The following is a 25,061-nucleotide window of genomic DNA, read 5'->3' as shown; positions in this document are numbered from 1 at the left end:
CTTTAGATCCAATCGTGACCTCTGCAGTGTTATAAAATTAGACTTCAAATGTGAAAAGGCTTGGCCAACCGATGGAGCAATAGAATACAACACAGTATCATCTGCATACAAATGAATATTAGAATTGTTTTACAGCATTAACAATGTTATCTATATCGATTGTAAAAAGTAGTGGGCCGAGTATCAAACCTTGGGGCACCCCTTTACGTAACTCAAGGAACTCAGACTTGATCCCATCTACCTTGATGACCTGAGTTCTGTCTTTGAGATAATTATGAAACCATCGGCAAGCATCCGTACGTTTTTCACTGTCTTTTTACTGTTGTTTTTATTTCTTTACTTACCTATTGTTCACCTAATACCTTTTTTCACTGTTGGTTAGAGCCTGTAAGTAAGCATTTCACTGTAAGGTCTACACCTGTTGTATTCGGCGTGACAAATAAACTTTGATTTGATTTGATTTGTACCAATCATATCAAGAACAGCTTATTCAAAAGATGAACATGATCTACAGTATCAAAAGCTTTTGACAAGTCTACAAACAAGGCATCACAATTATTTCTCTAATCCAAGGGATTTGCAATATAATTTAAAAACAAGCATGGTAGCCATAGCGGTGCTATGTTTAGGTCTTAATCTGAATTAGAGGTCGACCGATTATGATTTTTCAACGCCGATACCGATTAAGGACCCAAAAAAAGCCAATGCCGATTAATCGGCCGATTTTATATATATATACAGTATATATATATATATATATATATATATATTTACGTTTGTAATAATGACAATTACAACAATACTGAATGAACAATGAACACTTATTTTAATTTAATATAATACATAAATAAAATCTATTTAGTCTCAAATAAATAATGAAACATGCTCAATTTGGTTTAAATAATGCAAAAACACAGTGTTGGAGAAGAAAGTAAAAGTGCAATATGTGCCATGTAAAAAAGCTCATGTTTAAGTTCCTTGCTAAGAACATATGAAAGCTGGTGGTTCAATATTCCCAGTTCTTCAATATTCCCAGGTAAGAAGTTTTAGGTTGTAGTTATTATAGGAATTATGACGCGTCAACTATTTCTCTCTATACCATTTGTATTTCATATACTGTACCTTTGACTATTGGATGTTCTAATAGGCACTTTAGTATTGCCAGCCTAATCTCAGGAGTTGACAGGCTTACGAGCCTCCTGCTGCCTACCACCACTCAGTCACACTGCTCTATAAAATATCAAATCATAGACTTAATTATAATATAATAAACACAGAAATACGAGCCTTTGGTCATTAATATGGTCAAATCCGGAAACTATCATTTCGAAAACAAAGCGTTTATTTTTTCAGTGAAATACGGAACCGTTACGTATTTTATTGAGCGGGTGGCAATCCTAAGTCTAAATATTGCTGTTACATTGCACAACCTTCAATGTTATGTCATAATTATGTAAAATTCTGACAAATTAGTTTGCAACGAGCCAGGCGGCCCAAACTCTTGCATATACCCTGACTCTGTGTGCAATGAACACAAGAGAAGTGACACAATTTCCCCAGTTAATATTGCCTGCTAACATTCATTTATTTTAACTAAATATGCAGGTTAAAAAAAATATATACTTCTGTGTATTGATTTTAAGAAAGGCATTGATGTTTATGGTTAGGTACATTCGTGCAACGGTTGTGCTTTTTTCGCAAATGTGCTTTTGTTAAATCATCCCCCGTTTGGTAAAGTAGGCTGTGATTCGATGATAAATTAACAGGCACCACATTGATTATATGCAACGCAGGACAAGCTAGATAAACTAGTAATATCATCAACCATGTGTAGTTAACTAGTGATTATGTGAAGACTGATTGTTTTTTATAAGATAAGTTTAATGCTAGCTAGCAACTTACCTTGGCTCCTTGCTGCACTCGCGTAACAGGTGGTCAGCCTGCCACGCAGTTTCCTCGTGGAATGCAATGTAATCGGCCATAATCGGAGTCCAAAAATGCCGATTACCGATTGTTATGAAAACTTGAAATCGGCCCTAAATAATAGGCCATGCCGATTAATCGGTCGACCTCTAATCTGGATTGATTGACATTAAGAATACCATTTACAGATAGATAATAACGTAGCCGTTTGTTGGCCAATGATTCTAGTATTTTAGCAAGGGAGCCTGGAAATGGATAGATTATTATCAAGATCACTACTATCCCCTCTTCCACACTTTTGGAATATTTCCTGATACTAAAGTTAAATAAAACATTTGTGTTACTGAGCCAGCTATGAGGAGGGCAGCAGACTTAAGCAAAGACGGGTCCATATTGTCAGCCCCTAATGACTTCTTGGTGTCAATAGCTAACAAGGCAGCAAGAACTTAAGTTTGCCAAAAATATTTAAAAAACTGACTACCATTTCCCAAGTCACATGAGGTTGACTTATCATCCAAATCAAATCAAATCAAATTTTATTTGTCACATACACATGGTTAGCAGATGTTAATGCGAGTGTAGCGAAATGCTTGTGCTTCTAGTTCCGACAATGCAGTAATAACCAACGAGTAATCTAACCTAACAATTTCACAACAACTACCATATACACACACACAAGTGTAAAGGAATGAAGAATATGTACATAAAGATATATTAATTAGTGATAGTACAGAACGGCATAGGCAAGATGCAGTGGATGGTATAGAGTACACTATATACATATGAGATGAGTAATGTAGGGTATGTAAACATATAAAAGTGGCATTGTTTAAAGTGGCTAGTAATACATGTATTACATCAAGATGGCAAGATGCAGAAGATGGTATAGAGTACAGTATATACATATGAGATGAGTAATGTAGGGTATGTAAACATTATATGAAGTTGCATTGTCTAAAATGGCTAGTGATACATTTTTTCATCAATTTTTACATTGTTAAAGTGGCTGGAGTTGAGTCAGTATGTTGGCAGCAGCCACTCAATGTTAGTGGTGGCTGTTTAACAGTCTGATGGCCTTGATATAGAAGCTGTTTTTCAGTCTCTCGGTCCCTGCTTTGATGCACCTGTACTGACCTCGCCTTCTGGATGATAGCGGGGTGAACAGGCAGTGGCTCGGGTGGTTGTTGTCCTTGATGATCTTTATGGCCTTCCTTTGACATCTGGTGGTGTAGGTGTCCTGGAGGGCAGGTAGTTTGCCCCCGGTGATGTGTTGTGCAGACCTCACTACCCTCTGGAGAGCCTTACGGTTGTGGGCGGAGCAGTTGCCGTACCAGGCGGTGATACAGCCCGACAGGATGCTCTCGATTGTGCATCTGTAAAAGTTTGTGAGTGCTTTTGGTGACAAGCCGAATTTCTTCAGCCTCCTGGGGTTGAAGAGGCGCTGCTGCGCCTTCTTCACCACGCTGTCTGTGTGGGTGGACCAATTCAGTTTGTCCGTGATGTGTACGCCGAGGAACTTAAAACTTACTACCCTCTCCACTACTGTCCCGTCGATGTGGATAGGGGGGTGCTCCCTCTGCTGTTTCCTGAATCCACGATCATCTCCTTTGTTTTGTTGACGTTGAGTGTGAGGTTATTTTCCTGACACCACACTCCGAGGGCCCTCACCTCCTCCCTGTAGACCGTCTCGTCGTTGTTGGTAATCAAGCCTACCACTGTAGTGTTGTCTAAACTTGATGATTGAGTTGGAGGCGTGCATGGCCACGCAGTCGTGGGTGAACAGGGAGTACAGGAGAGGGCTGAGAACGCACCCTTGTGGGGCCCCAGTGTTGAGGATCAGCGGAGTGGAGATGTTGTTACCTACTCTCACCACCTGGGGGAGGCCCGTCAGGAAGTCCAGGAACTCTTGTCCAGATGGGCTAGGGCAGTGTGGTTGCGATTGTGTCGTCTGTGGACCTATTGGGGAGGTAAGCAAATTGGAGTGGGTCTAGGGTGTCAGGTAGAGTGGAGGTGATATGGTCCTTGACTAGTCTCTCAAAGCACTTCATGATGACGGAAGTGAGTGCTACGGGGCGGTAGTCGTTTAGCTCAGTTACCTTAGCTTTCTTCTTTCAAATAGGAAATCAGATAAAACGCTGATTAAAATAATCACAAATCTGAACTTTTTCAGCAATGATGCAGGAGTCCAAAACGACTTGCATAGGCAGGGATGTAGAGGAATTAATCCCACTTCAGTGAATTAACGATTTTACAGAATTTAGAATGATCACTAACAGTCTGTCATAGCGCAAAGGAAGTCGTTTGATTTGGCCTGTTTAACCGAGGCAATGCACCAATTTCTCAATTGCCGAAAAATCTGCCAATCAGCTAATGAGACAGTTTGTCTTGGCCCAGGCTTGATTTTTTATCAAGAGGTCTGAGTACAGGAGAGTGCCATGGATTAGTTCGGTTTTTGACTCTGAGTCGCTTGAAAGGGGCATGTATATCAGCCAGAGAGGTAAAAATGGATGAGAAAAATTAAACCTTAAAGAGGTTTACACACTGACTTGTTCACCATCATACGTTGCCTTTGCGTATGAAGCTACTGCTTTTATACTGAATATGAGAGAGGAAGGAAAAATGAGTGCAGAGGCATTTGTTCATTTCTCGTCTGAGGGAGCACTTTCAGAGGTGATTGTGCACAAGGTCTAACTGGCTAATCCGTTTCCAACGCCTCTGTGCTTCCCAGCATGCTCGCTGTCGCTGCGCAGAAACCGCCACCGAGCCGACCCCCACTCCAACCCCCTCAAACCCCCCACCGCCTGGCTCAGAGCTCAAAGATGTGCCTGAGGTGATATCACAGTCCCCCACCTCAGCCTCAGTGGAGGCCCAGCCGGCTACAACACAGTCCTGCTGGGCCAGCCACCTCACACATCAAACCCAGTAGGCCCCCCCAACCAGCCAACCAACCGCTGCTGGAGGAGCTGATGCACTGGTTGGGTTACAGGTGGCGGCTTCTGCAGTAAGGAAGTGGTATATTCTGTTTTTAAAGAGTTTCACTCTGTTGATTTGATTTGATTGTGATATATCACGATGTTTCTTAATCCTAAGAAAATCACTGAAAAGGCCTGAAAAGAAGCTGATATTAAAAAGAAAACCTGTAAAAGATCTGACATGTATTTTAAATCTCATCCAAAGCACATAGGCCTGCAACTATGAGCAGATTGGGGGAAAAGAGCCTACAGTACGTGGGGGGGGTGCATCCTTTGTGAAGAACATTTGGGGGTCACCCTCACCTCCATCCCCCTGCCTCTTGAGGGGAACCTCTACATTGCTACATTTTTCCCGTTGCAGCCCAGTCTAAGGTCAGTCAGACAAATAGAGCCAGAAGCCAGGGGTTGGAGTGCAGTGAGGGCTGCTCATCTCATCTCTGTCTTCAGAACAATACAGTAGGTTATGTACCACGTGACACGGAGCCCCCCCCCCCCCCCATCTTTCCTCGGGGGCCACAGATGCTTAAAAGCGGGGGGGTGGAGAGGGGGGGAATCCGCATGCAAAATCAAACAGCCCATAATTACCTAGGGATGAGGCTTATTTATTAGATAGCACAAGGGGCCTCCAATTTTTTTTAAATAAAATCTCTCTTGCCGTGATGTGACGAGTGTGACATTAAAAAGAGGAGAAGACACCCCAAACCCAGGGCCACCGTACTAACCACCCCATCTCTCTAGACAACCTTTTCTGACAAGACAGCGAGAGAATCAGAAATGCTGTAAGATCTAAAATGAACCAGATTTCTGTCCGATTTAGATGGCATTTCTGCTCAGGAGGGAGACATGAATAGAGGGAGAACAACATTGCTCTTGTGGGAAAGGTATTCATAACCTCCCACTGGTGTTGATAGCATCATAAATGTGAGCCTAGCAGATCTCGTAGACTGACAGATACCGTTTACATACAAAGGGCTGAGATGCAGACAGGCAGGACTGAACGTCAGCCACATCACAATAGACACTAAGGAGGAAGAGGATCAGCTCCAGCAGCATAGGGAGCCGCTCTGTTGTGTGGGCTGGGGGACTTGTTGCTCAACAGCCCCACCTGCTGGACATGTGGAAAAACAAATCCCAAAGGACCACAAGAGTCCTCCACCTCTGCGCTACCTCTGCGCTACCTCTGCTCTGTCTGAACAAAGTTGGATCTACTGGTAATACTACAGAGAGGACTATCTCTCCTCACATTCCCTGTTTCAGGCCAGTTCAGACTTGAAGCTGATTATACATTTTATTCAAATATTGAGCATTGTAGTTTACAGGAGGGGTATTCAAGTCTTACCCTACAAGGTCCGGAGCACTGCTGGTTTTCTGTTCTACCTGATAATTAATTGCACCCACCTGCCCTGGTGCCTCAGGTCTAAATCAGTCCCTGATAAGAGGGGAACAATGAAAAAAGCAGTGGAACTGCCTTCAAGGTCCAGAGTTGAGTTTGAGGGGTCTAGAGGATCCATGGCCTGCATAGTAAAACACCCGTCCTTTGCAAAAGACAGACATCCAAGAGTCTGCAGGATGGCTGGAACCCCCTGCTGTGGCTACACTGCAGATAATGTTAACACTGTCTGCAAGCCCAATCTAACTGTGTTACATCCTCTACCATGTAATATCTCCTCCTTCTGTATTATGTGACTGGCATGGTCCACATCTCCTCATGTTCTGATGTAATAGCAGCTGCTATTCTTTAGCTCACAAGTCCTCCTGGCAACAGTAGTCACAACACTGGATTTAGTTGAAGCACAGTCCCCCCCCCACCCCCCAAAGGTAAATTGTATGGTAAATTATGCAGGGAGACCCTGACCCACTCACCTCTTGTGAGACTGCAGAGCAGCTCGCTTGGCCAACAGGGAGGGAGGGTAGAGGGTGAAGAGGCAGTGGGCCTGGGTGATGAGCTCCTCGTAGGGCAGGTCCTGGGGGATCTGGGACAGGATGTGGTACACCATGGCCATGTTACACTCGGTTTGCTTCACCTCTTTCTCCCTGTGCAGGACGATCTATAAACAATACCGAATATTAGCAGGTTATTATATTAGCTTTGTCCCATTCAACTATTCAGTAGTTACAGTTTGTCTAGCTACACTCTTTTTCTAACTGTTGAAGACTTTCTCAGCTCTGCGGATTTTGCTGCGAAGAGACAGAATGATTAGATCATTTGTTTTGGTACTGACCATATGTGGTTTGTTTTTGGTCACAGGTCCAGGAATGGCTGAAGAATTGCAACATTTACCTGGAGCATTTACCCGGATCTCTGCAAATAGCACTGCTGGATTATCTGAAAAGTCATAGTCAATTGATCAATAATCTAATAATACTTTTAGCAAGAATTATATACAATCTGAAGAAATTATGAAAATAGAAAGGATCAGAACTTTTGTGAAACATCACAGCACAGTTGAAAAATATATAGCAAATAGAAATCCGATATGGATGTGTTAAGAGATAGATGGGAGGGGTTGAATGGAGCTGAAAGTTGGGAATAATAACAACTAATAGCAAGATAACTAATGTAAAAGCTACTGTGTCCGTAAAACGTATATAGGTTCAGAACGTTAGTGAAAGAAAAAGATATGAGAGGTTGAGGCTAGAGGAAGGGCAGGAGTAAAAACAAACAAAATACAACTATTGTAAAATAGACTGTGCCCGTAAAATGTATATAGTATGTTGAAGCCTAAGCGTTGTTGTTCACTGGTTTACTCAAATTAGGGGAGGGGTCGTCGGGCTAGAAGGTAAAAAAATGTAAATATATTTTTAAAAATAGATGTGTACATGTATGTATGTATGTATGTATGTATGTATGTATGTATGTATGTATGTATGTATGTATGTATGTACAGTTGAAGTTGGAAGTTAGCCAAATACATTTAAACTCAGTTTTTTACAATTCCTGACATTTAATACAAGTAAAAATTCCCTGTCTTAGGTCAGTTAGGATCACCACTTTATGTTAAGAATGTGAAATGTCAGAATAATAGTAGAGAGAATTATTTAATTCAGCTTTTATTTCTTTCATGACATTCCCAGTGGGTCAGAAGCTTACATATACTCAATTAGTATTTGGTAGCATTGCATTTAAATTGTTTAACTTGGGTCAAACGTTTCGGGTAGCCTTCCACAAGCTTCCCACAATAAGTTGGGTGAATTTTGGCCCATTCCTCCTGACAGAGCTGGTGTAACTGAGTCAGGTTTGTAGGCCTCCTTGCTCGCACATGCTTTTTCAGTTCTGCCCACAAATGTTCTATAGGATTGAGGTCAGGGCTTTGTGATGGCCACTCCAATACCTTGACTTTGTTGTCCTTAAACCATTTTGCCACAACTTTGGAAGTATGCTTGGGGTCATTGTCCATTTGGAAGACCAATTTGAGACCAAGCTTTAACTTCCTGACTGATGTCATGAGATGTTGCTTCAATATATCCACATAATTTTCCTCCTCATGATGCTATCTATTTTGTGAAGCGCACCAGTCCCTCCTGCAGAAAGACACCCCCACAACATGATGATGCAAGCCTCCCCTTTTTTCTCCAAACATAACAATGGTCATTATGGCCAAACAGTTCTATTTTTGTTTCATCAAACCAGAGGACATTTTTCCAAAAAGTACAAACTTTGTCCCCATGTGCAGTTGCAAAGCGTAGTCTGGCTTTTTTATGGCGTTTTTTTAACAGTGGCTTCTTCCTTGCTGAGCGGCCTTTGAGGTTATGTCGATATAGAACGCATTTTACTGTGGATATAGATACTTTTGTACCTGTTTCCTCCAGCATCTTCACAAGGTCCTTTGCTGTTGTTCTGGGATCGATTTGCACTTTTCGCAACAAAATACATTCATCTCTAGGAGACAGAACGCGTCTCCTTCCTGAGTGGTATGACGGCTGCATGGTCCCATGGTGTTTATACTTGCGTACTATTGTTTGTATAGATGAATGTGGTACCTTCAGGCGTTTGGAAATTGCTCCCAAGGATGAACCAGACTTGTGGAGGTCTACCATTTTTTTTCTGAGGTCTTGGCTGATTTCTTTTGATTTTCCCATGATGTCAAGCAAAGAGGCACTGAGTTTGAAGGTAGGCCTTGAAATACATCCACAGGTACACCTCCAATTGACTCATTTTCCAAGCTGTTTAAAGGCACAGTCAACTTGGTGTATGTTAACTTCTGACCCACTGAAATTGTGATACAGTGAGTTATAAGTGAAATAATCTGTCTGTAAACAATTGTTGGAAAAATTAATTGTGTCATGCACAAAGTAGATGTCCTAACCTACTTGCCAAAACTATAGTTCGTTAATAAGAAATGTGTGGAGTGGTTGAAAAACAAGTTTTAATGACTCCAACCTACGTGTATGTAAACTTCCGACTTCAACTGTATGTATGTATGTATGTATGTATGTATGTATGTATGTATGTATGTATGTATGTATGTATGTATGTATGTATGTATGCATGTATGTATGTATGTACGTACGTATCTATGTATGTATGTATGTACAGAAGTTTACATACACCTTAGCCAAATACATTTAAACTCAGTTTTTCACAATTCCTGACATTTAATCCCAGTAAAAATTCCCTGTCTTAGGTCAGTTAGGATCACCACTTTATTTTCAGAATGTGAAATGTCAGAATAATAGTAGAGAGAATTATTTAATTCAGCTTTTATTTCTTTCATCACATTCCCAGTGGGTCAGAAGTTTACATACACTCAACTAGTATTTGGTAGTGTTGCCTTTAAATTGTTTAACTTGGGTCAAACGTTTCTTGTAGCCTTAAACAATTGTTGGAAAAATGACTTGTGTCATGCACAAAGTACATGTCCTAACCGACTTGCCAAAACTATAGTTTGTTAACAAGAAATTAGTGTAGTGGTTGATGACTCCAACCTCAGTGTATGTAAACTTTCGATTTCAACTGTATGCATGCATGTACAGTACCAGTCAAAAGTTTGAACACACCGACTAATTCAAGGGTTTTTCTTTATTTTTACTATTTTCTACCTTGTAGAATAATAGTGAAGCCATCAAAACTATGAAATAACATATATCGAATTATGTAGTAACCAAAAAAAGTGTTGAACAAATCAAAATATATTTGAGATTCTTCAAAGTAAGCCACCCTTTGAATTGATCACAGCTTTAAACACTCTTGGCATTCTCTCAACCAGCTTCAACTGCTTTTTCAACAGCCTTGAAGAAGTTCCCACATATGCTAAGCACTTGTTGGCTGCTTTTCCTTCGCTCTGGGGTCCAACTCATCCCAAACCATCTCAATTGGGTTGAGGTCGGGTGATTGTGGAGGCCAGGTCATCTGACGCAGCACTACATCACTCTCCTTCTTGGTCAAATAGCCCTTACACAGTCTGGAGGTGTGTTGGGTCATTGTCCTGTTGAAAAACAAAATGATAGTCCCAATAAGCGCAAACCAGATGGGATGGCACATCGCTGCAGAATGCTGTGGTAGCCATGTTGGTTAAGTGTGCCTTTTGAATTCTAAATAAATCACAGACAGTGTCATCAGCAAAGCACCCCCCACACCATCATACCTCCTCCTCCATGCTTCACGGTGGAAACAACACTTGCAGAGATAATCTGTTCACCTACTTTGCATCTCACAAAAACAAGGCGGTTGGAACCAAAAATCTCAAATTTGGACTCATCAGACCAAAGATCAGATTTCCACCGGTCTAATGTTCATTGCTCGTGTTTCTTGGCCCAAGCAAGTCTCTTCTTATTATTAGATGTCCTTTAGTAACGGTTTCGACTATGAAGGCGTGATCCACGCAGTCTCTTCTGAACAGTTGATTTTGAGATGTGTCTGTTACTTGAACTCCGTGAAGCTGGGTCTTCCTTTCCTGTGGCAGTCCTCATGAGAGCCAGTTTCATCATGGTGCTTGATCATTTTTGCGACTGCACTTGAAGAAATCTTCCGGATTGACTGACCTTCATGTCTTAAAGTAACGGACTGTCGTTTCTCTTTGCTTATTCGAGCTGGTCTTGTCATAATAGGGACTTGGTCTTTTACCAAATAGGGCTATCTTCTGTATACCACCTCTAACTTGTCACAATAAAACTGATTGGTTGAAACGCATTAAGAAGGAAAGAAATTATACAAATTAACTTTTAACAAGGCACACCTGTTAATTGAAATGCATTCCAGGTGACTACCTCATGAAGCTGGTTGAGAGAATGCCATGAGTGTGCAAAGCAGTCATCGAGGCAAAGGGTGGCTACTTTGAAAAATCTCAAATATATTTTAATTTGTTTAATAGGTTTATGGTTACTACATGATTCCATGTGTTATTTCATAGTTTTGATATCTTCACTATTATTCTACAATGTAGAAAATAGTAAAAATAAAGAAAAACCCTGAAATAAGTACAATATTTTGACTGGTACTGTATATATTTGCAAAAAATATATATTGGAGATTGGAAGTGATGCAGTCAATTACATTGATGGAAGGTACAATCTATCTGCAATATTAAAGCTGATGTAGCCCTAAAAAAATATATATATCCTTAGTTAAGATGTTTCAAATCGACATACATAGTAGACCAACATACCAATTATATATATTTTTTAAATGCACTCTTCCTACTAGCACTGACTTTGCTGATAAGTACTGGTTGTCTGAACTAACTATCTTAAGATGAGTGCACTAATTGTAAGTCACTCTGGATAAGAGCGTCTGCCAAATTACTCAAATGTAAATCTACCATCTACCTCAGCAGACTCATACCCCAGACTCTTTTCTGTTCCAGGAGATGTGCGGTGAGTAATTGTACAGGGTTTAGGCCCGGTGAGTAACGATATAGGGTTTTAGCCCGGTGAGTAATGGTACAGGGTTTTAGCCCGGTGAGTAACGGTACAGGGTTTTAGCCCGGTGAGTAACGGTACAGGGTTTTAGCCCGGTGAGTAACGGTACAGGGTTTAGGCCCGGTGAGTAATGGTACAGGGTTTTAGCCCGGTGAGTAACAGTACAGGGTTTAGGCCCGGTGAGTAACGGTACAAGGTTTTAGCCCGGTGAGTAATGGTACAGGGTTTTAGCCCGGTGAGTAACGGTACAGGGTTTTAGCCCGGTGAGTAACAGTACAGGGTTTAGGCCCGGTGAGTAACGGTACAGGGTTTAGGCCCGGTGAGTAATGGTACAGGGTTTTAGCCCGGTGAGTAACGGTACACGGTTTAGGCCCGGTGAGTAACGGTACAGGGTTTTAGACGGGTGAGTAACGGTACAGGGTTTAGGCCCGGTGAGTAACGGTATAGGGTTTTAGACGGGTGAGTAATGGTACAGGGTTTTAGACGGGTGAGTAACGGTATAGGGTTTTAGCCCGGTGAGTAACGGTACAGGGTTTTGGCACGGCGCAGACTGAAAGGGTTAAGCCTCCCTGTGTCTAGTAACATAAGAGGCAGGATGAACTACATTTCCTGACTGCCTTGTTATCCCGACTTCAAAAGGCCTCGGCCCCCTTTGGTTTGTGTGCAGCTCCAGTATCTAGCAGGGGATAGGCTTATGGAAGTAGAAGAAAGGGGCCATTTAAAGCAATCTAGCACAAACACAGCCAGTACTCCACACCAAACCTCTGGTGAGTTCATTAGAGTTGTTTAATTAACTGGTCTAGCTACAACAAAGTGCCCTGGATTCCTCTGTGTGTGTGTGTGTGTGTGTGTGTGTGTGTGTGTGTGTGTGTGTGTGTGTGTGTGTGTGTGTGTGTGTGTGTGTGTGTGTGTGTGTGTGTGTGTGTGTGTGTGTGTGTGTGTGTGTGTGTGTGTGTGTGTGTTGTGCACGTAAGAAAAGAGAAATCCTTGCCTTTTTAAAAAACTTTTTGTTTTGTTTTCCGTTGCTGCTGACAAGTAGTCACAAAACAACTCCATTTACAAAGGGCCGAGCGAGAAACACACGTTTGAAGTTTGGCGAGATATCGTTTCCCCAATACCATCTAATAAGCGCTTAGTGGAATGTGCAGACTAATGAGTGTTTTGTTGTTCATTAGCAACTACTGTCCCACAAATAAGAATGCATCTCTAAATTCACTTCAGATTGTAAAATGCCCAAATGACTGTCGCTCACTTATAGAAAATACATACTGCCCCCCAAAAAGAATTATGTCCAGCAGACAACTTGGAAGCAGATGAGAGAGAAATGCTCTGAAAACAAGGATTTAGGTACAGAGTAAGGCACAAGACACATTTCTATTCCTTACAAAATGGACAATAACCGATCCATTCTATTCTAGTATTTTATTCCACATGACTCTATTCTATAAACAGAGAGGTCACAGCTTAAATATTGGTTCTTACCACGGCAGCGAAGTTGACAGGCCATGAGTGGGTGTGAAGCCAGGAAGAAGTCAAATGGCCTGAGAACATGACGGAACTCAGAAAGGACGTGGCCGTACCATGTGATGAGCCAGCTCAGAGCAAAGATGGTTCCCACCTCGGCCCTGCAACACATATGAACAAGTTAGTCAGTTATTATTATTTTCTGTGCTTGTTTATAGGATAGGACAGAGGTAGAGCTAGAGAAGAGAGTGTGCTGAAATAGCAGTAGGCCGTATTCAAACCCATACTGCAGCGGTATATGAGATCTGGAGGCAGCGACTTAGACCACTTGACCACCCTATGCCATTATGAACAGGTCAAGTCACATTTGATTTAAAGTGCATCGTCACAGAGTCTCCATACACTTTACAGAGGGAATAAACAGCAACAACTACATTGCTCAACCGCTCATTATCAAGAGCAACAGCTCATTTTTACACTGGCTATTTAAAATACATCCGTTGACGTCCCACTAGTTGATGTACAGTAAACCCAATCTCCTTATTCTGTCATGATGACCGCAGGACAGCCCAGCACTTAACCTGCATTAGCCTGCAAAGTGGGGGATGCAAGTCTGAGAGAAATGAGTGAATATAACAAGGGCTACGAGTACATCCCATACATGGGGCTCTCGTTAAAAGTAGTGCACTATATAGGGAATAGGGTGCCATTTGGGACACAGGCAAGTTATGCTTATGCCAGTTCCTGTGAGTAAGGACGGTGTAATTACAGAATACAGAGAGACCAGTTCTAAAGGCAAGGCATTAGGAATGGTTCACTACAGAAACCCTTTGGACTGCAACGGTTAATGCAGATCTATTTGAGTTATTATTTGTGGGCTTTGCAGGAGTAAACTCCTTGGACAAAGCACTCGAGTGCCGCTCACAAAAATCACCAATTTGTAACATCCATAGGCAACTCTATAGCTAACTGAACATTTAGGATGGCAACCACAACAGCAACAGTCATTGTGTTGTCAAATGACTTGCCTTTGTAAAACTTTAATTTTGTTCAAATGAAGTAGGGCCTATTTGTAAAAACTAGGCTATATAACCGTTCTAGCGTCAAATACTTTCCTGAACATTTCCTCAGCAGTCTTAAGGTAGCCTAAAAGCAGTGAGCAACACCATTATACCTGTGAGCTTCCATCTCCTTAGCTCTGTCTCAAATAGCACCCTAGTGCACTACTTCCAAGAGGCCTTCCAAGACGCACCCATATTCAATATTTATCACTAGCCCTCTTATTCTCTACATTTTACATGTCGCCGCTATCAAAAATAACTTTATTTTATCAAGAACTGGGGAGGAACTGCACGCAACACAGAGAGAGAGAGAGAGAGAGAGAGAGAGAGAGAGAGAGAGAGAGAGAGAGAGAGAGAGAGAGAGAGAGAGAGAGAGAGAGAGAGAGAACGAGAGAGAGAGAGAGAACGAGAGAACGAGAGAACGAGAGAACGAGAGAACGAGAGAACGAGAGAGAGAGAACGAGAGAGAGAGAACGAGAGAGAGAGAACGAGAGAACGAGAGAGAGAGAACGAGAGAGAGAGAACGAGAGAACGAGAGAACGAGAGAGAGAGAGAACGAGAGAGAACGAGAGAGAGAGAGAGAGAGAGAGAGAGAGAGAGAGAGAGAGAGAGAGAGAGAGAGAACGAGAGAACGAGAGAACGAGAGAACGAGAGAACGAGAGAACGAGAGAACGAGAGAGAGAGAGAACGAGAGAGAGAGAGAGAGAGAGAGAGAGAGAGAACGAGAGAACGAGAGAAAGAGAACGAGAGAACGAGAGAACGAGAGAACGAGAGAACGAGAGAGAACGAGAGAGAACGAGAGAGAACGAGAGAGAACGAGAGAGAGAGAGAGAGAGAGAGAGAGAGAGAGAACGAGAGAGAGAGAGAGAGAGAGAGAGAGAGAGAGAGAGAGAGAGAGAGAGAGAGAGAGAGAGAACGAGAGAACGAGAGAACGAGAGAACGAGAGAACGAGAGAGAACGAGAGAGAGAGAGCGAGAGAGAGAGAGAGAGAGAACGAGAGAACGAGAGAACGAGAGAGAGAGAACGAGAGAGAGAGAACGAGAGAACGAGAGAGAGAGAACGAGAGAACGAGAGAACGAGAGAACGAGAGAACGAGAGAGAGAGAACGAGAGAGAACGAGAGAGAGAGAGAGAGAGAGAGAACGAGAGAACGAGAGAACGAGAGAGAGAGAGAGAGAGAGAGAACGAGAGAGAGAGAACGAGAGAGAACGAGAGAACGAGAGAGAGAGAACGAGAGAGAACGAGAGAGAGAGAGAGAGAGAACGAGAGAACGAGAGAACGAGAGAACGAGAGAACGAGAGAACGAGAGAGAGAGAACGAGAGAGAGAGAACGAGAGAACGAGAGAACGAGAGAGAGAGAACGAGAGAGAGAGAGAGAACGAGAGAACGAGAGAACGAGAGAACGAGAGAACGAGAGAACGAGAGAACGAGAGAGAGAGAACGAGAGAGAGAGAACGAGAGAACGAGAGAACGAGAGAACGAGAGAGAGAGAACGAGAGAGAGAGAACGAGAGAGAACGAGAGAGAACGAGAGAACGAGAGAGAGAGAGAACGAGAGAACGAGAGAACGAGAGAACGAGAGAACGAGAGAACGAGAGAGAGAGAGAACCCAATTTCTGCTTTAAACTGGCTTTATGTGCTTCAGCTTACCCCATACAATTTCAACACAACACACACCCAGGACACAGTGTATAATAAGACTAGGAGAATATCTAATACCATGGTAGTGTGTTTTAGTACACCACACACAATGCTGGAGTTTTAGAGGGATATAGTCACACAACTTTGACGAGCAGTCAAATAAAACACTGCTTCAGTTCGAGTCAAAATATCGTTCCTTGTCTGCTGAGTTCCATTTCTCCTCGGAGATGGATGAAAAACATGCCTAGCGTACAAAAAGAGTCCTCAACCATGCTCATAGTGACTTGTCAGTGCAGCAATCATATTGACGTGGAGACATCTTAAGAAGGTTGACAAACAAGACCCAATGTGACATTGAGAAAACAGAGAGCAAAGTGACAGCACAGCGGAAGGCGGTGGAATCCTTGGACTGGCTGACAGTTAGCTGTGGAGACAGGAAACCAGGGCCCGCTTTTTAACTCAAAGTCTTCCCAATTAAATCTCACAGCATACATTCTTGTCAGACCATCAATTATACAAATGCATCAGGAGCCCCAAAAAATCTCTGTGATAAATAAGAAATACACAGTCTTCCATCCTTTCTCCCTCAGTTCTGTAGTCTCATACTACACACTAGTCCAGCTGGCTCAGGGGTACAGTAGCCTAGCTGATGGCAAGGCAGGTGGAGAGAGATAGAAGCAATCGATCTGGTGGATTTTTACTGGTCTGGTGAGTTTGACTCAATTGTATATCCTGGCTGCGACAACCTACCTTTCCAAGAAGAACATACAGACTCTTACTGCCCCCTTCAGGAGAAAAGAGTGGGAAGCAGGGCATGTATTAATAAAGTGTTACAGAATAGGTGCTGCTCTAGGATCAGTTATTTATTTTGGATCAACATGAACAAGATTACATGGACAGGGGGGACCTGATCCTAGATCAGCACTCCTACTCAGAGCCTTCATGAATATGGACACCGATAATTAGTCGCAAATGCAAATATAGTGAGCTACAAAAGTATTGGGAGAGTGACAAATGTTTTGTTGTTTTGGCTCTGTACTCTTCGGATTTGAAATTATACAATGACTATGAGGTGAAAGTGCAGACAAAACAAACAGAAAATGCATCCAACAAGTTTATAGAGTCACAAGCTTGATGTAGTCATTGTGTGCAAGGAATATGGGACCAAACACTAAACTTTTGACCCCTTGACATTCTCCACATTTTGTTACGTTACAACCTTATTCTAAAATGGATAAAATAAAATCCTCATCAATCTACACACAATACCCCACAATAACAAAATGAAAACAGGGTTTTAGAAAGTTAATACATAAGTATTGTACATAAGTATTGTAATGACCTGACTGGATCATAAAGGAACAATTGTCCAGACAGAGGATTGAGTTTACGAAATGACGGTTTATTAAACCAACTTTACACAGGCTACTGTTTGGCCGTAGCCCACGCCAAATAAATGAAAGATAACCACAAGCCAACGGTGACCTTCTCTTGTGAAGGCAAGACGTAAGAGAAAGAACAATGGCTAAACCTGGTCTTAACTTCCAATGCTCCATCCCCCTGCCCAACCCCCCTCCACGACACTCCGCCAACCACCAGGATGCCCGGCATCAGAACATTCCAGGCATTCCCGTGATTGGCAGATAGCAGGTTGATTGGCATGTCAGACCCCGCGAACACTGGTAAGTACAACACAACCAACTAATAGCCTAACACATAACACACATCTGTCTGTGCGGGTCGCTACAGTATTCAGACCCTTTGCTATGAGACTCGTAATTGAGCTCCGGTGCATCCTGTTTCCATTGATCATCCTTGAGATGTTTATACACCTTGATTGGAGTATACCTGTGGTAAATTAATTTGATTGGACATGATTTGGAAAGGCACACTCCTGTCTATATAAGGTCCCACAGTTGACAGTGCATGTCAGAGCAAAAACCAAGCCATGAGGTGAAAGGTATTGTCCGTAGAGATCCGAGACAGGATTGTGTCGAGGCACAAATCTGGGGAAGGGTACTGAAAAATGTCTGCAGCATTGAAGGTCCCCAAGAACACAGTGGCCTCCATCATTCTTAAATGGAAGAAATTTGAAACCACCAAGACTCTTCCTAGAGCTGGCCACTCGGACAAACTGAGCAAACGGGGGAGAAGGGCCTTGGTCGGGGAGGTGACCAACAACCCGATGGTCACTCTGACAGAGCTCCAGAGTTCATCTGTGGAGATGGGAGAACCTTCCAGAAGGACAACCATCTCTTCAACGCTCCACCAATCAGGCCTTTATGGTACAGTGGCCAGACGGAAGCCACTCCTCAGTAAAAGGCACATGACAGCCCTCTTGGAGTTTGCCAAAAGGCACCTAAAGACTCTCAGACCATGAGAAACAAGATTCTCTGGTCTGATGAAACCATGATTGAACTATTCGGCCTGAATGCCAAGTGTCACATCTGGAGGAAACATTGCACCATCCCTACAGTGAAGCATGGTGGCAGCATCATGCTGTGGGGATGTTTTTCATTGCCAGGGACTGTGAGACTAGTCAGGATCAAGAAGAATACCCCTCTTCCCACAGGTGTTATTACTACCTCTGAAGGTTTAGAGCTTGAGGTAGTCACATCATACAAGTACTTGGGAGTATGGCTAGACAGTGCACTGTCCTTCTCTGAGCACATATCAAAGCTGCAGGCTAAAGTTTGCTCTATCGTAATCGCTCCTCTTTCACCCCAGCTGCCAAACTAACCCTGATTCAGATGACCATCCTACCCATGCTAGATTATGGAGAAGTAATTTATAGATATGAAGGTAAGGGTGCTCTAGAGCGGCTAGATGTTCTTTACCATTCGGCTATCAGATTTGCCACCAATGCTCCTTATAGGACACATCACTGCACTCTATATTCTATACTCCTCTGAGATGGCCGCCTCGCTTCGCGTTCCTAGGAAACTATGCAATTATTTCTTACATTGTTACCCCAGGAAATCTTAGGTTTTATTATATACAATCGGGAGGAACTATTGGATATAAGAGCAATGTCAACTCACCAACATTACGACCAGGAATACGACTTTCCCGAAGCGGATCCTCTGTTTGGTCCATCACCCAGGACAATGGATCGGATCCCAGCCGGCGACCCAAAACAGCGGCGCCGCAGAAGGGGCAGACGGAGCGGTCTTCTGGTCAGGCTCCGTAGACGGGCACATCGCGCACCGCTCCCGAACATACTACTTGCCAATGTCCAGTCACTTGACAACAAGGTGGACGAAATCCGAGCAAGGGTTGCCTTCCAGAGAGACATCAGAGACTGTAACGTTCTTTGTTTCACGGAAACATGGCTCACTCGAGACACGCTATCGGAGTCGGTACAGCCACCTGGTTTCTTCACACATCGCGCCGACAGAAACAAGCATCTCCCTGGTAAGAAGAAGGGTGGGGGTGTATGCCTCATGATTAACGAGACGTGGTGTGATCATAACAACATACAGGAACTCAAGTCCTTTTGTTCACCTGACTTAGAATTCCTTACAATCAAATGCCGACCGCATTATCTACCAAGAGAATTCTCTTCGATCATAATCACAGTTCGTATGTATTCCCCCCCAAGCAGACACATCGACGGCCCTGAAGGAACTTCATTTGACTCTATGTAAACTGGAAACCACATATCCTGAGGATGCATTTATTGTAGCTAGGGACTTTAACAAGGTTAATCTGAAAACAAGGCTCCCTAAATTTTACCAGCATATCGATTGCGCAACCCGGGCTGGCAAAACCCTGGATCATTGTTACTCTAAATTCCGCGACGCTTCCCTCCCCCGCCCTCTTTTCGGAAAAGCTGACCACGACTCCATTTTGTTGCTCACAGCCAAAAGACAGAAACTAAAACAGGAAGCACCCGTGCTCAGGTCTGTTCAACGCTGGTCCGACCAATCGGATTCCACGCTTCAAGATTGCTTCGATCACGTTGACTGGGATATGTTCCGCATAGCGTCGAACAACAACATTGATGAATACGCTGATTCGGTGAGCGAGTTTATTAGCAAGTGCATCGGTGATGTTGTACCCACAGCGTCTATTAAAACATTCCCCAAACAGAAACTGTGGATTGATGGCAGCATTCGCGCAAAACTGAAAGCGCGAACCACTGCTTTTAATCAGGGCAAGATGACCGGAAACATGACCGAATACAAACAGTGTAGCTATTCCCGCCGCAAGGCAATCAAACAAGCTAAGCGTCAGTATAGAGACAAAGTAGAGTCGCAATTCAGCGGCTCAGACACGAGAGGTATGTGGCAGGGTCTACAGTCAATCACGGACTACAAAAGAAAAACCAGCCCCGTCGCGGACCACGATGTCTTGCTCCCAGACAAACTAAACAACTTCTTTGCTCGCTTTGAGGACAATACAGTGCCACTGACATGGCCCGCTACCAAAACCTGCGGACTCTCCTTCACTGCAGCCGAAGTGAGTAAAACATTTAAACGGGTTAACCCTCGCAAGGCTGCAGGCCCAGACGGCATCCCCAGCCGCGTCCTCAGAGCATGCGCAGACCAGCTGGCTGGTGTGTTTACGGACATATTCAATATGTCCGTAAACATCACGGGCAAACTGAAATGGTCCACCCACACAGCGTACACATCACGGACAAACTGAAATGGTCCACCCACACAGACAGCGTGGTGAAGAAGGCGCAGCAGCGCCTCTTCAACCTCAGGAGGCTGAAGAAATTTGGCTTGTCACCAAAAACACTCACAAACTTTTACAGATGCACAATCGAGAGCATCCTGTCGGGCTGTATCACCGCCTGGTAAGGCAACTGCTCCGCCCACAACCGTAAGGCTCTCCAGAGGGTAGTGAGGTCTGCACAAAGCCTCACCGGTGGCAAACTACCTGCCCTCCAGGAGACATTTACATTACATTTTACATTTTAGTCATTTAGCAGACGCTCTTATCCAGAGCGACTTACAGTAGAGTGCATACATTTTATTACATTTTACATACTGAGACAAGGATATCCCTACCGGCCAAACCCTCCCTAACCCTCCCTAACCCGGACGACGCTATGCCAATTGTGCGTCGCCCCACGGACCTCCCGGTTGCGACCGGCTGCGACAGAGCCTGGGTGCGAACCCAGAGACTCTGGTGGCGCAGCTAGCACTGCGATGCAGTGCCCTAGACCACTGCGCCACCCGGGAGGCCTACACCACCCGATGTCACAGGAAGGTCAAAAAGATCATCAAGGACAACAACCACCGAGCCACTGCCTGTTCACCCCGCTATCATCCAGAAGGCGAGGTCAGTACAGGTGCATCAAAGCGGGGACCGAGAGACTGAAAAACAGCTTCTATCTCAAGGCCATCAGACTGTTAAACAGCCATCACTAACATTGAGTGGCTGCTGCCAACATACTGACTCAACACTAGCCACTTTAAACAATGCCACTTTATATAATGTTTACATACCCTACATTACTCATCTCATATGTATATACTGTACTCTATACCATCTACTGCATCTTGCCTATGCCATTCGGCCATCACTCATTCATATATTTTGATGCACATATTCTTCTTATTCATTCCTTTGCACTTGTGTGTATAAGGTAGTTGTTGTGAAATTGTTAGGTTAGATTACTTGTTAGATATTACTGCATGGTCGGAACTAGAAGCACAAGCATTTCGCTACACTCGCATTAACATCTGCTGACCATGTGTATGTGACAAATAAAATTTGATTTGATTTGTAAACTGGTCATCTCTGTATACCCGTCGCAAGACCCACTGGTTGATGCTTATTTATAAAACCCACTTCGGCCTCACTCCCCCCTATCTGAGATATCTACTGCAGCCCTCATCCTCCACAAACAACACCCGTTCTGCCAGTCACATTCTGTTAAAGGTCCCCAAAGCACACACATCCCTGGGTCACTCCTCTTTTCAGTTCGCTGCAGCTAGACTGTAACGAGCTGCAACAAACACTCAAACTGGACAGTTTTATCTCAATCTATTCATTCGAAGACTCAATTATGGACACTCTTACTGACAGTTGTGGCTGCTTTGTGTAATGTATTGTTGTTGTATCTACCTTCTTGACCTTTGCGCTGTTGACTGTGCCCAATAATGTTTGTACCATGTTTTGTGCTGCCACCATGTTGTGTTGCTACCATGTTGTTGTTATGTTGTGTTACTACCATGATGTGTTGTCATGTGTTGCTGTCTTGCTATGTTGTTGTCTTAGGTCTCTCTTTATGTAGTGTGGTGTTGTCTCTCTTGTTGTGATGTGTGTTTTGTCCTGTATTTATATTGTATTTTTTATTTAATTTTTAATCCCAGGCCTCTTTATCCCAGGCCTTTTGCCTTTTGGTAGGCCGTCATTGTAAATAAGAACTATTTCTTAACTGACTTGCCTAGTTAAATAAAGGTTAAATAAAAGGGATAGATGAACGGAGGAAAGTAGAGAGAGATCCTTGATGTAAACCTGCTCCAGAGCACTCAGGACCTCAGACTGGGGTGAAGGTTCACCTTCCAACAGGACAACGACCCTAAGCACAGACAACTCAGGAGTGGCTTCGGGACAAGTCTCTGAATGTCCTTGAGGGGTCCAGCCAGAGCCCTGACTTGAACTCGATCGAACATCTCTGGAGAAACCTGAAATTAGCTGTGCGGCAACGTTCCCCATCCAACCTGACAGAGCTTAAGAGGATCTGCAGAGAAGAATGGGAGAAACTCCCCAAATACAGGTGTGCCAAGCTTGTAGTGTCATACCCAATAAGACTTGAGGCTGTAATCGCTGCCAAAGGGCTTCAACAAAGTACTGAGTGAAGGGTCTGAATACTTATGTAAATGTGATATTTCTGTTTTATATTTTTAACAAATTTGCAAAACATGTTTCTGTTTTTGCTTTGTCATTATGGGGTATTGTGTGTAGATTGATGAGGGGGAAAAATATTTCATACATTTTAGAATAAGCCGGTAGCATAACAAAATATGGAAAAAGTCAAGGGGTCTAAATACTTTCCGAATCACATAAGTATTCACACCCGAGTCAGCGATTACATCTGTGCGTCTTTCTGTGTAAGTCTCTAAAAGCATTCCACACCTGGATTTTACAATATTTGCACATTCTTTTTAAATTCGTTGTTGATCACTGCTAGACAGCCATTTTCAAGTCTTGCTATAGAGTTTTCAAGCCGTACCTCAGGAACATTCCAATGTTGTCTTGGTAAGCAACTCCAGTGTATCTTTGGCCTTGTGTTTTAAGTTATTGTCCTGCTGAAAGGTGAATTTGCCTCCCAATGTCTGTTGGAAAGCAGACAACCAGAATTTCCTGCCTGTGCTTAGCTCTATTCCGTTTTTCTTTTTATCCTAAAAAACTCCCTAGACCTGACCAATGACAAGCATACCCATAACATGATACAGCCACCACCATGCTTGAAAATATGAAGAGTGGTACTCAGTGATGTGTTGTATTGGATTTGCCCCAAACATAACACTTTGTATTCAGGACAAAGTTCATTTCATTGCCACATTTTTTGCAGTTTTACTTTAGTGCCTTATTGCAAACAGGATACATGTTTTGGAATATTTTTATTCTGTACAGGGTTCCTTCTTTTCACTCTGTCATTTAGGTTAGTATTGTGGAGTAACTACAATGTTGTTGATCCATGCATTATCCTTCCTCTCCAGCAACTGAATTAGGAAGGACGCCTGTATCTTTGTAGTGACTGGTTGTAGTGATAGACCATCAAAAGAGCAACGTCACCATGCTCAAAGGAATATTCAATGTCTGCTTTTTTTATTTGTATCCATCTACCAATAGCTGCCCTCCCTGGTCTTTGTGGTTGAATCTGTGTTTTAAATTCACTGATCCACTGAGGGACCTTACAGATAATTGTATGTGTGGGGTACAGAGATGAGTCATTCAAGTCATTAAAAAATCATGTTAAACACTATTATTGCACACAGAGTAAGTCCATGCAACTTATTATGTGACTTGTTAAGCACATTTTTACTACTGAACTTATTCAGGTTTGCCATAACTGTCATGACTTGCCCTCCTGGATGGAGGTCAAAGGTGCTGGCTAACCAACAGTTTCAAGACTCCCCTCTCCTGGGGGGAGTTGGCCAGTTTTATGATGGTCGTAAATACCTTGCAGGAACTGTCTCTCCCTGGCCATGCAGTATTTAAAGGGAAGAACCCTTTTGTTACAAGGAGATTCTTCCCGCCAAAACTACAACATCCAAAAGTGGAAAATTAAACAATATTCCGAACACAAAGAATGTGGGAAATGGTCGGGAGAGACTTAAAGAACAATCATGTCAGATCATTTATTGTTTGGTGATATAATTTTTATTGTATTTATTTAACTTTTATTTAACTAGGCAAGTCAGTTGAGAACAAATTCTTATTTACAATGATGGCCTAGGAACACTGGGTTAACTGCCTTGTTCAGAACAACAGATTTTTACCTTGTCAGCTCGGGGATTTGATCTAGCAACCTTTCGGTTACTGGCCCAACACTCTAACCACTAGGCTACCTAACCTGGGTTCAAATAATATTTGAATCATTAAAATACTTAAGCTGTGTTTGATTGAGCTTGCCTGGTACAATGGAAGAGTTTCAAAATTGCCAAGCCTGCCATGTGGCACTACAGGCAGGCTCAAGCAAATGCTCAAAGTATTTTGGGAATATTTAAAATAACTGCTTGAACCCAGGTCTGGAGGTCTGTGCCCTTATGTATTCATAAAGAGTCTCATAGTAAGTGTGCCGATTTCCTCATATCGACCTGAGGTGGTGGTTAGAGAGGGTCTCCACCATGGCGAAGGCCATGCGCTCCCCTACCACCAGTAGGAATGTGACCACGATGTCATGGTAACCCTGGTAGTAGTGCAACACAGGGTTCTTCTGTGGGACAATCAGGATGCTATCAATCAGCTGTTCCTGTAATACGTGCTTCTCGTCCACACGCATGCCTGAGGAGAGGGGGAGAGAGCAAAACTGTGTCTGAAGAGATAGCCACAAAATCTATTGCGCTGATGCAATACATTTACGAACAACCAAAGCAAGCTGCAATCACAAGGGTTTCAGATACTTGTGTCTAGATGTCAGTGTCTCAATACTTGGCAATAGCTTGCTTTCATCATCTA

The 25,061-nt window shown here is 43.1% G+C and overlaps 1 pseudogene; it reads right to left on the bottom strand.

Annotated features, from left to right (window-relative positions):
* LOC120027061 overlaps positions 1 to 25,061 on the bottom strand; it is a 36,357-nt pseudogene that overhangs the window by 4,675 nt on the left and 6,621 nt on the right.

This window comes from Salvelinus namaycush, chromosome 32 (assembly GCF_016432855.1).
Source record: "Salvelinus namaycush isolate Seneca chromosome 32, SaNama_1.0, whole genome shotgun sequence".
NCBI lineage: Eukaryota > Metazoa > Chordata > Actinopteri > Salmoniformes > Salmonidae > Salvelinus > Salvelinus namaycush.
The sequence above is the reverse complement of the archived record's forward strand: the minus strand, read 5'-3'. Positions and strand labels throughout refer to the sequence as shown.